The sequence below is a fragment of the Microtus pennsylvanicus genome, chromosome 7 (assembly GCF_037038515.1).
Source record: "Microtus pennsylvanicus isolate mMicPen1 chromosome 7, mMicPen1.hap1, whole genome shotgun sequence".
Lineage (NCBI taxonomy): Eukaryota > Metazoa > Chordata > Mammalia > Rodentia > Cricetidae > Microtus > Microtus pennsylvanicus.
The window spans coordinates 92,892,805-92,906,469 of NC_134585.1; the positions used below are offsets into that span (position 1 = coordinate 92,892,805).

At 34.9% G+C, this 13,665-nt stretch overlaps 1 protein-coding gene across 1 annotated transcript in view; it reads right to left on the bottom strand.

The window, feature by feature from the left end:
* Ndst4 (N-deacetylase and N-sulfotransferase 4) overlaps positions 1-6,618 on the bottom strand; it is a 267,713-nt gene extending 261,095 nt beyond the window's left edge. The window contains exon 1 of the mRNA XM_075981451.1: positions 6,058-6,618. The gene's annotated coding sequence lies outside the window, so the exon portion shown is untranslated. The remainder of the gene's footprint in view (positions 1-6,057) is intronic.
* Positions 6,619-13,665: the final 7,047 nt, after the last annotated feature.

The window sequence follows — 13,665 nt, forward strand, 5'->3', positions numbered from 1 at the left end:
TTTGCAATTAGTGAAAGTAATATATATGTATTTTTATATTCAGTAATTATACTTATCTTTCTGGACCATTATTTAGCTCCACCACTCAGGTAACTGAATGGTATTTCTGGAATTCTGTTTTGTTCTCCTACCAGTTTTTAGAAATAAAATGGGAAGTCAGCTCTTCTACTACTTAGGCTTCAACAGTATCTTTAGCTTTTAAAATATACACATAGAAAAAATGGTCTAAGGTAATTTATATTGACATGAGATTTTTTTTAAATTTTAATACAATCTTTTCTCATTTTACATACCAATCCCAGTTATCACTTCCTCCCTTATTCCAACTTTCCTTACCTTCCCCACCTCACTCCCATCCACTGCTCAGAGAGGCATCCCATGGGGAGTAAACAAAGTCCAGTACTTGATATGTGTTATTAAGTACATAAAACTGAAAACAAGAGACAGGTAAAATTGAAAACTCTATTTTGTAAAATTGCATGGGTTTCCTATTCTCCAAGAAGTAATACAAAGGGTTTGCTGTAGCCTAAACTCCTCCCCGCAGCTCCTCAGAAGTGGGAAGGATAACCAATAGGCAGAGACAAAGTCTAGTGTTGTATCTTGTGTCTTAAAAGAAATAGCTAGCACTAATGACATTCTCTTCTATGATAAAAAAAAATCATCCAGCACTCAGTTTGAAATGGATTGTCTGTGGGATGGTTTCTCAGAAGGGCACTCACTAACCTCTTCTTCCTATGGCTTTCATGTAAACATTTGGTGCTCCACTTCCATTCATTCACCTTTAGAGAACCCAAGGCCACTTCTCTAGCTCCCACTAGAATTTAATCCTCATGATAATGAGCTTTATTTGTTCCAGTACTTTAAATAGCATTTGTCAGATAGTAAAGAAAGTGATATTATTATCACGGTCACTATGAACATAAATGAACAAAAAGTCAAATCCTTAATTTTCCTCCATGGAAATGAGAACTATGACTAGATAGTGAAATGCTGAGTTCAACTTCAACTGGGCAACTTTTGCATCTTTTTGTGATTATTAACAACATGTTTTATTCCAAGTAAAGCTTCCTTACACGGAGATATAAAGAGTCATATACTTTAAATGACTGAACAAATATAATTTGCACATAGATGTTTGTTTTTATATAATTCACATAGATGTTTGTTTTTACTTTACGTTTTAGAATACGTGAACTCTTCCTGGAGTGACATGAAATTTAGGGAAAGACAGTTTGAGAGCAGATCAAATTTAAATTCTGATTCTAATTATTCGTCTGCACTTTAGAGTAATGAACAGAATTAGGACTTTTATATGCATTTGTTAGGAGCATATGCATCACCGCATCTGTTTCCTCTCTTGTATTAGTCTTTAGTGTTGCTATATTTATTTTTGAGGTTTAAATGATTTTTTAATGTAGGCGTGAAGCACTATTCAGTGCCTCAAGAACTCTTTAGAGAAGTCTGATGAAATATGACAAATTGCGTGTATTAGCAATCTACAATTGAATTTCTGAGTCAGGAATGGAGTCAAGCCAAACTATCAAAATGTGTCCAATATCTATTTATCCCTCCCATAGTCTTCTCCTTTATTCATGGCGGTTGGCATTTAGGATGCATGTTAATGTTACAATGTTTGTTGTTGAATAAAAAACAATTAATAATAGCTGTCTAAACAACAATTATTATGATCATTTGCTTCTATTATTTTATTTTTTGCATTGTGGTGCATTTGGTGTGGGAAAATATGCTGTGGGAGCATATGCACAGGGAACAAAGAACTGTATATAAACAATTTAGAAAAGTAAACTGCCTACCGACATAGCAGGAGAATAGATGTTAGTTATATTGAGAGCTACTTTTCCGATGCTCGTTTCCCATTTTATATTACTTTCCTTCTTGTTGCTTCAACCAACTTTCCCCATGTGTTTCACCACTTACTCTGTGTTCATGCCAGGTCTTTATTATATGGGCTACCATGTTAAACATGAGCGGTTTGCTCGTCAGCTATGAAGAGAGCACTAAACCCGCTGTGGCAAAGGTGAGTGGGGGGAGTGCAGAGAGAAGAAGGACAAGCGTGAAACAGAGAAGGGGGAAAAGGAGGTGACGACAGAATCAATACAAATGAAGGAGGATAATGGGAAGAAAGACTAGAGGGAGTAAAGGTGGAAAATGGTGGGAGAAACGACAGTGTCAGAAGCAGTGTGTACTTATGTTTGCATTTTGCATGAACATATTGAACCAGGTCTGTGGACTTTCAACTTCTGCGTGGTTATATTTGAAGATTATTAAATAATTTTAATAAAGACTAAAGGTAAATCAGTAACAGAATACTTACTTAGGATATTCATGCAAAAAAGTCCTGTGTTTGAGCCACAGCACTGGAAGAAGGAAATAAAATGATGGAAAATAAAAGCAAAAGCTGTTAAATATTAATGATAAAAACTGTGGATTTGGGTAATTCTAACTTAGGAGCATGAGGTATTTATGCTGTGTGACTTTGCTAGATTCTGCTTTCTTCACTGAACTTTTCAAACATTTCAAACAACTATTCTTATGAACAGTAAAGTAAGATTTTGGAACAGAATTTTCAATTCCACAACCTAATAATGTTATTATCTATCTTATTTCCAAAAATACCCTGAATACATCAAGGAATGTTCCCAAGCATTCAGGCAGAAGTCATTTTAACTCCTTGTGTTTTCACGGGCTCTTCCTTAGGTTCTAGTAATTAACAATAATCGTTCTCAAAATAACATATGTAAGCCTTTTGATGATACTGTTAAAATACTATATATTTATATTAACTCAAATTTATTATTAATTTTGTCATCATAAAAGTTATTTTGTTATAACCTGAGTAATGACTGAATTAACTTCATATTAAGGGATATGGCATAGTATATGAGACAAAGGAAGTATATATACCATGTAATATCTGTAGAACGTTTCATAGGTAGAAATGTAGAGGAAGTTACTCTTTTCATTTGATATTAATTATCAGGTGATCCAGGGTTTTAGAGAACACCTATTAATTCAATATTATTGTTTAAAGAAAATTTTAATGTAGTATCATCCTTTAGAATTCTGATAAATAAAGCCTGGCAGGTGCCGTATGCACGTGAGTTCCACATTATCGTGAAGTGCTCTGACTGCTGAAGCTTCAAGAAGACAAGTCCAAAGGAGAGCTCACTTAACACTCGGTCTAGCAGGATAGCTGAAAGTTTCCTAAGTGTTAAGAGAAGGCTGCTGCCTGTTACATCGTGAAGGCTGAAGGCAATAACATAGTGTCTGGCACCTGACCCATTTCTCTCACTTTGTGGACTTAAAATAAACAACAGACAACATCTCCTTTTGCTAATTATTTAGGGTACATTGAATGAGACTTTACCTTTTCTTGTCTAGCTACAACACCATGAAAATTTTTGGTATCTCTACTTTTACTGGACTTTCTATAAGCTAGTTGCTTGAAAAAAAAAAACCTTTAAATTTTTTGGTTTCGCGCACATCAATATACAACATTTTTGATCACTGTCATTCCAAGCTAGTGCTTGGGTGAGACATCTCATCACTTCTTTACTTGCCACTGCATATTGTGTTTTATGAGGTTTATGCTAGGCATAATATAGATTATTGTGTATATTATATAATGTAATTTCATATATATATATACATGCATACATATATGATTTCATCCTAGCAACCTTTGACAAAAAAGAAACCTTTGTAACTTTAGAGTTTTGCTTTAGTCTGACAATATATTTACTCCTGAAATATTTCAGTTTGTACAGGTTAGGCTGAAAACATAATATATTATCAATAAACTTCAGTCCAGAAAAAAAAAATTAGCCTTCTGGGTGCACTGCTCCTCTAACCTGGCTGAAAGCCAAGGTTGATAATCCAGCTTTACTTTATAAGTTTCCCCAGCTGCTTTCCAAATCTGGAGAGGCAGCATCAGCTAGAACCTTCCAGTTTGAACACGGTATGCTAAATGCTTCTCTGGTCCCCCTAAGTAGTTGCCACTAAATGAAAGAGAGTAAGATGCTATTTCATTCTCACAGGCTGTTCCACTCAGAGAAAGTGGGAGGAGAACACAGATACATTAAACTTCTTGGCAACAACTCTTGTATGGATTAGAAACATTTATTTAGCATTTAAGAAACACTGGTTCTGGTGTTGTGATAAATTAACTGTGGTATTTTTTAATATGTACATGGCACGCCTTCTTGGGTGAAGAAAGAATAGGTATCAGATGTAGCAGTTTTCCTGCCAGACAAAAATCTAAGACTTGTTTCTTCAGGTGAGTGTATATACATATATTACATGTGAGCATGTGTTTCCATTTTGCTTTTCAAATACTGAGACAAAACTATGATCTACACATTTATATTCAGGTGAATTACCCACTGGTTTGTTAAAAATAAGATATAATAAAATATTTTTTATTTATAAAATTTTCTTTTACTTAAGGTTTATGCATAAATTTTATCTGTGTTTTCTCAATAAGGGTGACTTTCATGCTATAGTTTGAAAGTAATGCACATGGCAATTTTCTCACAAGGTTCCCCCCAATCTTCTCCTGCCCATAGAAGCTAAGCATCCTAAGGTTGCCCGAGGACTCTCTACTGAACGATGGCAACAAAGATAGTGAATTAAAATCTCTATTTCTGTGCTGAAGTAAACATAACTGGCAAGGTTATTTTCTTTATTCAATATATATGTCTTAGGCGTACTGGTTAGACCCTTAGAGCCTTATGGCCCGTGGTTTGTATTCTTGACTTATACTTGCTTCACGGAAACAGATAACACAAGGCACGTATTACCTGTTTCTGAATACAGAATTGGCACAATTCTAGTTAGAAAAAAAGATTAAAATAGTTACTTTGATCTGAAATAAAACCATTAAGACAATTTAGGGGAAAGCCATTGCCTCCTAGTTTGGGAGAAATTAAAGTAATTTTAGTAAATTCTGTCTTCATCTGTTTCCTCTTATACTAAGAAATAAAGAATTTTAACCAGGAAGTTGACAAGAAAGTGGATAACGGAAGCCTGAATTATAGAAAGACGTCACTATCTTGGTACATAATTAACATTGCAACAACTATGACATGAAGCTAATGAACAGACTCTGAGAAAAGACACTGAAGGCATGCAGAAGAGAGTCTGAAAGAGACGGTGAAGTGATGAAACTTTCTTGAAGCTAATTAAGGTTCAGGACAGAGTCAACTGTAATAAACAGCACAGCCCTTTTAAACAGTGTTACAGAGACCAAAAACTGTATCCTGATATAATTAGGACATATTTAAAGGAAGTAAGTTTCTAATATCTTTAAACTTCAACTTCTTCTGACATACATAATGGAAACACTAAAATCAACTTCAAACATCCCGCTTTTATTGTGCAAGGGACTTTGGAGGTGTGTGTGTCGGTACAAGCTGTTTGTTTTGCTTCTCATAATCTAGGAAACGAACATAGCATATATTAGTCTAAGATGTCTTCATTTCTAGTAGGAGTGAGGGGATAACATATATTTCATTATAAACAGTTTCAAGTGTGTATGCCAGATATTTCTCTCAAGAACGCCATCAAGACAGAGAACACATAAAATCTCAGGTCATAAGAAGAGTTCTCATCTTGGAAAATTTGCATGCCATGTTCCCAGTAATACTTCCTAGGTAACATTTAAAACACCAGCCACAATTACCACGAAGGTTGAGTTTGCAAAACTGGTGATTTCAGTAGGACCAGGACTAACCTGTTATCAAGGCAGATGTTTGGGGTGCAAATGCTGGGGTAACTGTCTAAAATTCATTTGCTGTTGCAGTTCCTTTTTTACAGCAGGACAGTCTGTTCTATTTACAGGGCAAATACAACTTCTATAAAACATACTGACAGGTATGTACACACATTCCAGAAAGGGAGATTGAATCTGGCTCTAAAAGTATCTGCTTCTATATAAATCTTTCACAAATAAAACTTCAGTGCGTTTCACTTGTTTATGAAGCTAAGCCACGCATACCCAGTCATTGTCAATTTTAACAAATTAGGGAAGTAACTTACCTAAAGAAGCATCTCATTATTTTTTTTTCTTTTGCTAACTTGAATTTATCCGGAGTTAGAAAATAAGATATCCAGAATTCAGGCTTACTTGACTCCAGGTTAATTAACGGAGCTTTCTGTTCATGCCATCTGCCTCTACAGGATTCCGGGAGCCCTTGTCAGCACCACTGCTGCTGTCTGAACTCTTCCAGCAGTCTTTTTATTTATACACACATTGTCCTTTTCAAAACAAGCAGCCAGCTGGAATGATTCAGACCTCTGTTCAGCACACCGTTAAAAAGCAGCTTCCTTCTCGGACACGAGCATTACACCCGGGAGCAGATTGGGTACAGCAAAAAGGCTATGAGAACTATTTAATCACCGGAATACCAGCTGCTCCTGTCTGCTTCTGCGACTGCCGCTGCACCTCTTGCTTAGCTGGAGTCGGTCTTTCCCTCCCTTGTCTTTTTCTCCTATCTCCCGAACTATGAAGGCAGCTCTGCCGGGTTATGATTGGTAGAAATAGCCAATTCCTTCAGCTAATCATCCTCAAGACTTTCCAGGACCCGAAGCTGTTGTGATGTCATCCAGTCAGTGGGATGTTACACATGAACACATTCCAGCAGAAGCTAATTCAGCAACCGGCTGCCTTTCCCCCTCACACAACGCTGATTGATTGGATGTTCCTTGAGGATTTGTATAATCTTTCATTGTACAGTTGGAATGTTACATGCAAAATCTGAGCATAACATTCCACTCTGCAGCTATGATGCTGTATCAACTGTTGTAGTGGGTTAATAAAAGTTCCTGATGAGGCTTTCTGCTGTGAATATGTCCCAGTCAAAGACTCAACTCCAAAGGGAGCAAAAATCCAGCAAAGAACAATAAAAAAACTTGGAGAAATGCATGTAAGCTACCAAATCCTGAAAGTTATCATATTATAAGCAGGTGTTATAAGTAAGAACAGATAGCAGGATTATGACTATGTACTGTTAAGTAACTGAGGTAAAATCGGAATTACTATGAGAAGCTACTTTCAGTTTCTCAAACTTTAAAATTATCCCCCATAAATATAAGACAATGGCATCCTTTGCTCACTACAAACTCTTGAAAACACACGAACAGATGAGACGTTAAAGTATATTTATGTACTTTGTGTAAGGCCCTTGTACTTTTTGTAGTAGAATGCATATCTAGAGGCAACATGTTGCAGGGAGGGTCCTTTGCAGACTATATGATTCTTGTTATTTCAGTATCCTTTTTAGTACCAATTATTTAATTAAATAGAACAACACATACACACACACAAATGAAGATTTGTTTCAGGAAAGAATAGAGCTGTGGACCCTTCTATGTTATAGTTCTCTGGTGTGTGTGTGTGATCAGTGATAGGTAGTACATGTAGGACCAAGGTGATTTCAGAAAATGCCTATGACTACAGGTATGATTGGTAGAAATAGCCAATTCCTTCAGCTAATCATCCTCAAGGTGGGTGGTAGTTGATAAGCCATTAAAGTTAATATTTATGATATAATCTACATTCTTTCTAACTGGTGTTAAAGTACGCATAGCATGTGTCTGCTAGTTGCAGATAATTACATGCATATCAAGCTGAGGACAAACACACCTATCAATTCTGCAAAGAGTATTTAAAGGTTATGTATAAGCATTAAGTGCAATTTAGAAAGTTATGAATCATGTGTCCACTAATTTTCAGGTAAATAGGAAAACAAATATCAAAGTGATGTCTTTGGTTATAAACCTTCAAGAAGGGTTCAGGAAGGTCTCCTTACTTGCTGTCAATATTTAAGGGGGGCAAAGATGATTTTGAAGGTCAAGACAGAATTTTTGTAGAGAAATTCATTAAAATTGAGATGCATAAGCGTATTGCACATAAATCTTTTACCAGTACTATAATAAAATAGTATTAAAAGGAACACACTATTCCATGATTCAATGTAGATAAATTTTAAAAGCTGATTGAAATTTTCCATCTTGCATAGTTTTTGTTTGTGGTTCTGGGGATCAAAACCAGAGCCTTCCAATTGCTAATAAAGCAGTCTGTCATTGTACATGCTCCCAGCCACACTTAACTTCTTCTCTTTTCTTTTTTTATTTAATATTTTAAGTTCTTCAGAAACTGCTTAAGTGAAAAGAAACATTACTGCAAGATACTTGAGGTCATTACACCATTGCATATTTCTGTTTCAGAAACCTATAAAGAAGCAATGTCATACGAATGGTTGCACTTATTGGAGTTAAATGACAGCTCAGTTATTCTCGATGCAAAACTCTCCCATAAAAACATGGACCAGGATTCAGAGCCATGGCTGAGATGAAGGTGAGTAGTGTAGACTAAATACAAAGGAAGTAAGTTGATCAGAACACTTTTTCTCAACCGTTAGTCTCCACAATGATCTTATCTAAAGATACATAATAATTACTCAAGTGAGATTATAAATATCATTTGAGTACTATGACAATGGATATGTTATAGTGTTAAAGTCAGTTCTATGATACAAAATAGAATTTATCAAATATAATTATAAAAATATCCCAAGATAGGAATTCAAATTTTATTGTAGTAGAAAACAAGATTTAATTGACATTTTCTTTTTCTTAAAAAGATAAAGTAAATATCAGGACAGAGTATAACACAATATGCATAAATGAGTTCAAAACCACTACAAATATATTTCTTCTTTTGAACTTTAGTCCACGGACTAATGAATATATTTCTTCTCTTGAACTTTTTGGTGGGAACATGTTAAATAAGGCAGAATACAGAGGGGAATTACTTGCCAAAGCTTTTGTTTGTTTACATGTTTGTTTGTTAGCTTAGATTACTTAACCTGAGTTCCACTATTCAATGGCCTTGTACTTGAGCCAGATAGACCATCATTTCCATTAGTTTGTAGTAAGATACGGCACACAAAGCTCTTAGCTTACTGCTATAGTTGACTCACATAAAATAGATGCTCTTAATTTTTTTTTGACACCATGTTAAAGATAATCAAATTTTTTCTTATTTAGTAAGTATGGATTTAAACTCAGATGTCAGTGGGTCTTTACCAACATGAATTCAATATATTGTACCAGTCAGGATTATAACTTCACACAATATGCTTTTGTAGTTTCTTTGGTAAGATGTAAATTCTTTGACCAGCTCAAAATCTCTTTGTTCAAAACAATTTACCTTACTCATAAAATTTCATTGTCTGGCAGCCTTTCAACAAAACAGTAAATGTGTGTGTGCTGTCTTAAATATCATTTAGAAATTAAAAAATTGAAGAATACATTTTTTATTATAGAATTAAAATGAATAAATACAAATAATAAAAGCAAATATACAGTATTCTAATAATATATAATTTCTTTTGGGGGGTATCTTTGGTGTTGTTGTTTTTCTGGTGATGGGGTCTCCCTAAGTGGTCCTAGCTGTTCCAGAGCTTACTAGGCACACCAGGTTGGCCTAGTTCTGCCTCTGGAGCACTAGAATTAAAGCTAACACTGGCTCAAAGCCTTCATTCCAAAGAAAGGTTTTTGTCAAGCTAATTTATTGGGAAGGTGAAATTGAGAGATTAATCACAGATTTTAGAAGACTTAATTATAATAGATTTTATAGCATAGTTTATTATTATTAAAAATTCTTAAATGCAGTTCTTTTAAATAAATCATATTTTGTGTGTACAAGTTATAAATAGATCATATAAAATATATTTGCATTGTTTCCTGTTTTCATTTATTTATAGTTCCCCTAATTTTGACTGAACATAATTAATTTAACTGAAAACTTAACCCAATAAAGTTTTTGAATGCTGGAACATATAAACTACAATGTCATTCTCTGTCCTTTTCTTCCATACTTTCTCAAAAATGTTCTGTTAATTTTTCTATTATAATTGTTCTATTGGTCCAAGTAACACAAAAGGTTTTGACCATTATTGCAAAAGAAAAGCAATAAATTAAGTATATTTTAATACATAACGGCGTCATGTTTAGAGTCAATAATTACAGAGGTAAGTGTTTCTAATTGGGATGAGTGAATAATATAAAATTCTTTTTAAGGGAGGAAAAATTCCCCTTGTGTTAGCAAGTATACAGAGCAGAACTTAAGTGATGACTAGGAGATTACAATCATTTTTGCTCCTTTGGTGTCAATACGTTTTTTGGGGAAAAAACGTACCAAATTTCATTACTTACAATTGCAATTGCCCTGTACAGACTTCAGAGCTATTGCACATCTAGATCTTTTGTTAAAGTTACTACAAGAAGGAAATAAATGGGAACCTCAGGTTGAGGGAGATAACTTGCCAGTATCACTGAAGAGTGTTGTTTAGCAAGGAGATCAGCATGTTAATACTTCAAGAGACTTATTTGAGATGTGAGTCTCCAAAGGCCGTGAACAAAGACGCAGGTTTAGAAGCCTGATTCCAGTTTGGCCAACAACTGCCTAAAGCAAGAAGATTTTTAATAAATAGCAACTCTTGGCCCAAGCATCATTGAATCAAGAGAATATTTGTTGTGGGATAAAATGATTCAAGTGTGTCCTGGGGTAAGGTAGGGGAACCCAGGAGAAATTACATTTGCAGTTTTTCTGAGGTCTAAGTTTTCCTTGTACTGCTTCACAAAGGTGAAAAAAAATTTCATGAGGTCCATTAATCAGCCCAGGGTTTCCTTGGAGACCTCTGACCAAGAGAATAGCTTTAAATATAGAAAGTATGGTGTAGCTACCGTAGGAGGATTTACTTTGTTTCTTTTCTAATCTGCATTTTCCAAAATTTTATGGCTTAACAGCTATTTTCTTTGGATGTGGACTTTACAATCAAGCCATTTTACATTTGGAATTTAAAGCTCTAAATGTTCCAAGTGAGAAAACTGCATGGAAACCAGAAGCTCAACATGATAGTAATAAATTTGATAAAACCTTGTGTGTCAAGCTGCACATTCTGTTTCATCTGTTAGTAAATTCCTTTTAAGGTAGGACCTCAACATCATTTGTTTTCTGTCTAGTTCAGTGCTTTGGGAGCAGGCTTCTCATTTGTGAGTCACTCCAGCTAATACTCTGATCAGCATGGGATATTTTCATTTTTACCTAGTCTTAGGAACTCTAATCTGTCCAGTTAGCCTGAATGCCTCACTCTAAATCACCATCACTCAGGAAGAATTCAATAGCAGCTCAGTCTCTCTTATTTGACCTCAGTATAGTGGATATCTGTATATATGAAATACATGAATGTATATATGTGTAGATAAGTGCATATATATGTACTTATTTGTGTATATATACGGTATGTATATGTGTACACATGTTTTGTGTGTATATCTATTTGCATGTTTACATGTATGTATTGTATCATGCATAATTGCATTTGTGTGTTGTCTGTATATGTTTGTATATTTTGTCTGTATATGATTGTGTGTGATGTTTGTATGCATATGTAGTTTTGCATATATACATGTATGCAATGTGTGTGCAAACATATGTACATGTTTGTGAGTATATATGTTTTGTATGTTTGTGTGCATATACAAACAGACACACACATACACACATCACAGGCACGTACAGATATAAACATACATATACATATATACATACGCAATATACACATATACAGATACAGCATATGCTCACACACACACACACACACACACACACACACACACATATATATATCTCACATAAATACTTACAAACAACACAAATGAATTTCTGTATGGATGTGTACAGATGGTGGGGTTTGTATGTATATGTGGGGTGTATATGTGTGGTATATATAGTTGTACATGTATGTTTTGTGTGTATGTACCTGTTTATATGTATATGTTTGTGTATATTGTGTGTGTGTGTTGTGATTGGGTGAGTATGTATTGCTTGTATGTTAAGGTCATGTGTCAAAATGTAGTGAGTAGTGTTAGCTTGCAATGGTTTATTGTTTTCTTATGCTTGAGAGGTGTCACAAGTAAAGAAGTCTGATGGGCAATTCACACCCATTGCTACACTCTATCAAGAGCCTACAATTACAAGCTCAGCACTATATTCCTACCATTAGATGTGTGTGCATATGTGTGTGTGTGTGTGTGTGTGTGTGTGTATTCACAAGTCATGTTTTCTGTGCTCTTAGTACATAAATCATCTCTAACTCTACCTATTCTCAGTGAATGGAACAGTGTACTCATATGGGGAAAATGCTCACACTTAGATAACTAAATTTACGAATGATTGAGTGAATGGAATACAGCAGCCAAAAAAACTGGAAAATGGAAAGAGTGGTGTGTTAAGATGTGTCGTACAGAAGTGTTTATCAATGAAATTTGCCTGTTTCTGTGTTGTCAAAATAGAGTAAACTCATTTCAAATTGTACATGGGAACATCTAATGAAAGTGGATTTCCATAGAGCAGAGTACAGAGTAATTTTTCATTTTAGAAACCATGTCATTTTGCTCTACCTAATATTTGTGACTAAAATAATTTGGTAAGGAAAAAAGTCTGCATTGACTTTCCTAATTTAAATGGGTTTTTATAAACAAACTTAGCCAGAAAAAGACGCTAATACATCCATGTACGCCTTGGTGTAAAGTGGTCATCTTCTAGATCAGACTACAAACCATTGTTTTAGAAACCTAATTGTGCCTTCCACTCCTAAATAGAATATTCCAGCAAAAGAATCACAGATTTGCTTGAAATAAGCATCTTTCCTCAAAGGTTATTCTAACAAAATAAGATAAAACAAATAATTGGATGCTATAGAAAACGAATAAATTGTCTTCTGACATTATAGCAACCCTAAGTAATAAAATGATGCTGCAGGAGCCTGGCAGTCCAGCTATTTATATCGGTTAGAAGACAGGAGGACAGCTGCAATCAAATAAAAAGAAATAAGAAAGGGCATTAGACGATCACAGAAGAAAACCAAACAACAAACAGCCTTCTGCTCCTTCGGTATTTCAGTTCCCATAGAGGGCAATATTGTATAAAAGATGGTGCACCGAGAATCTGCCAATTCATCTCTGTTGATCCGACTTAAAGAAAACTGATCTCGCTATAAATTTGTTGCTGCACTCCCTCAGACTCTGACTAAAGTGCAAACAGCGCACCAGAAACAGAGAGCAGACTCATCACACACAAAGAAAATTAATTTTCTATCCCACTTATTGGTAGATTATTGCAGTGAATAGCCTCCAGTTTTACCCATAATTGGACTCAATCGCTGAATCTGACAGTGAGCTGCACTCCGTTCTATAGCTAGCTTACATTTCAACATGAATGTGTTTGCAAATAATTTGCTCTAGTAAAATATTAGTAAGCAACACCTTCCTTAATATTTGGAAAATGAAAGTAAAGCTCAGAATACGGATAAAATCTTGATAAAAGTGAAGTTTAATCTTTACTTCAAGCCTGGCACTTTAAATATAGCCTTAATGTGAGGGGGAACACTGGAGAAGACCTTCGAATTGTCAAGTGCCCACCCTCATCTCTCTCATAACTTCATACCTTTCCTATGCCTTCATAACTCAACATTTGCTTCTTAGATTTATTTTCTGCCAAGTGAACTTATAGTATTTTCTACTTTTTAGAATATATGGACGTTGATGCATGGATGGACAAGGTACATTGTAATGTAT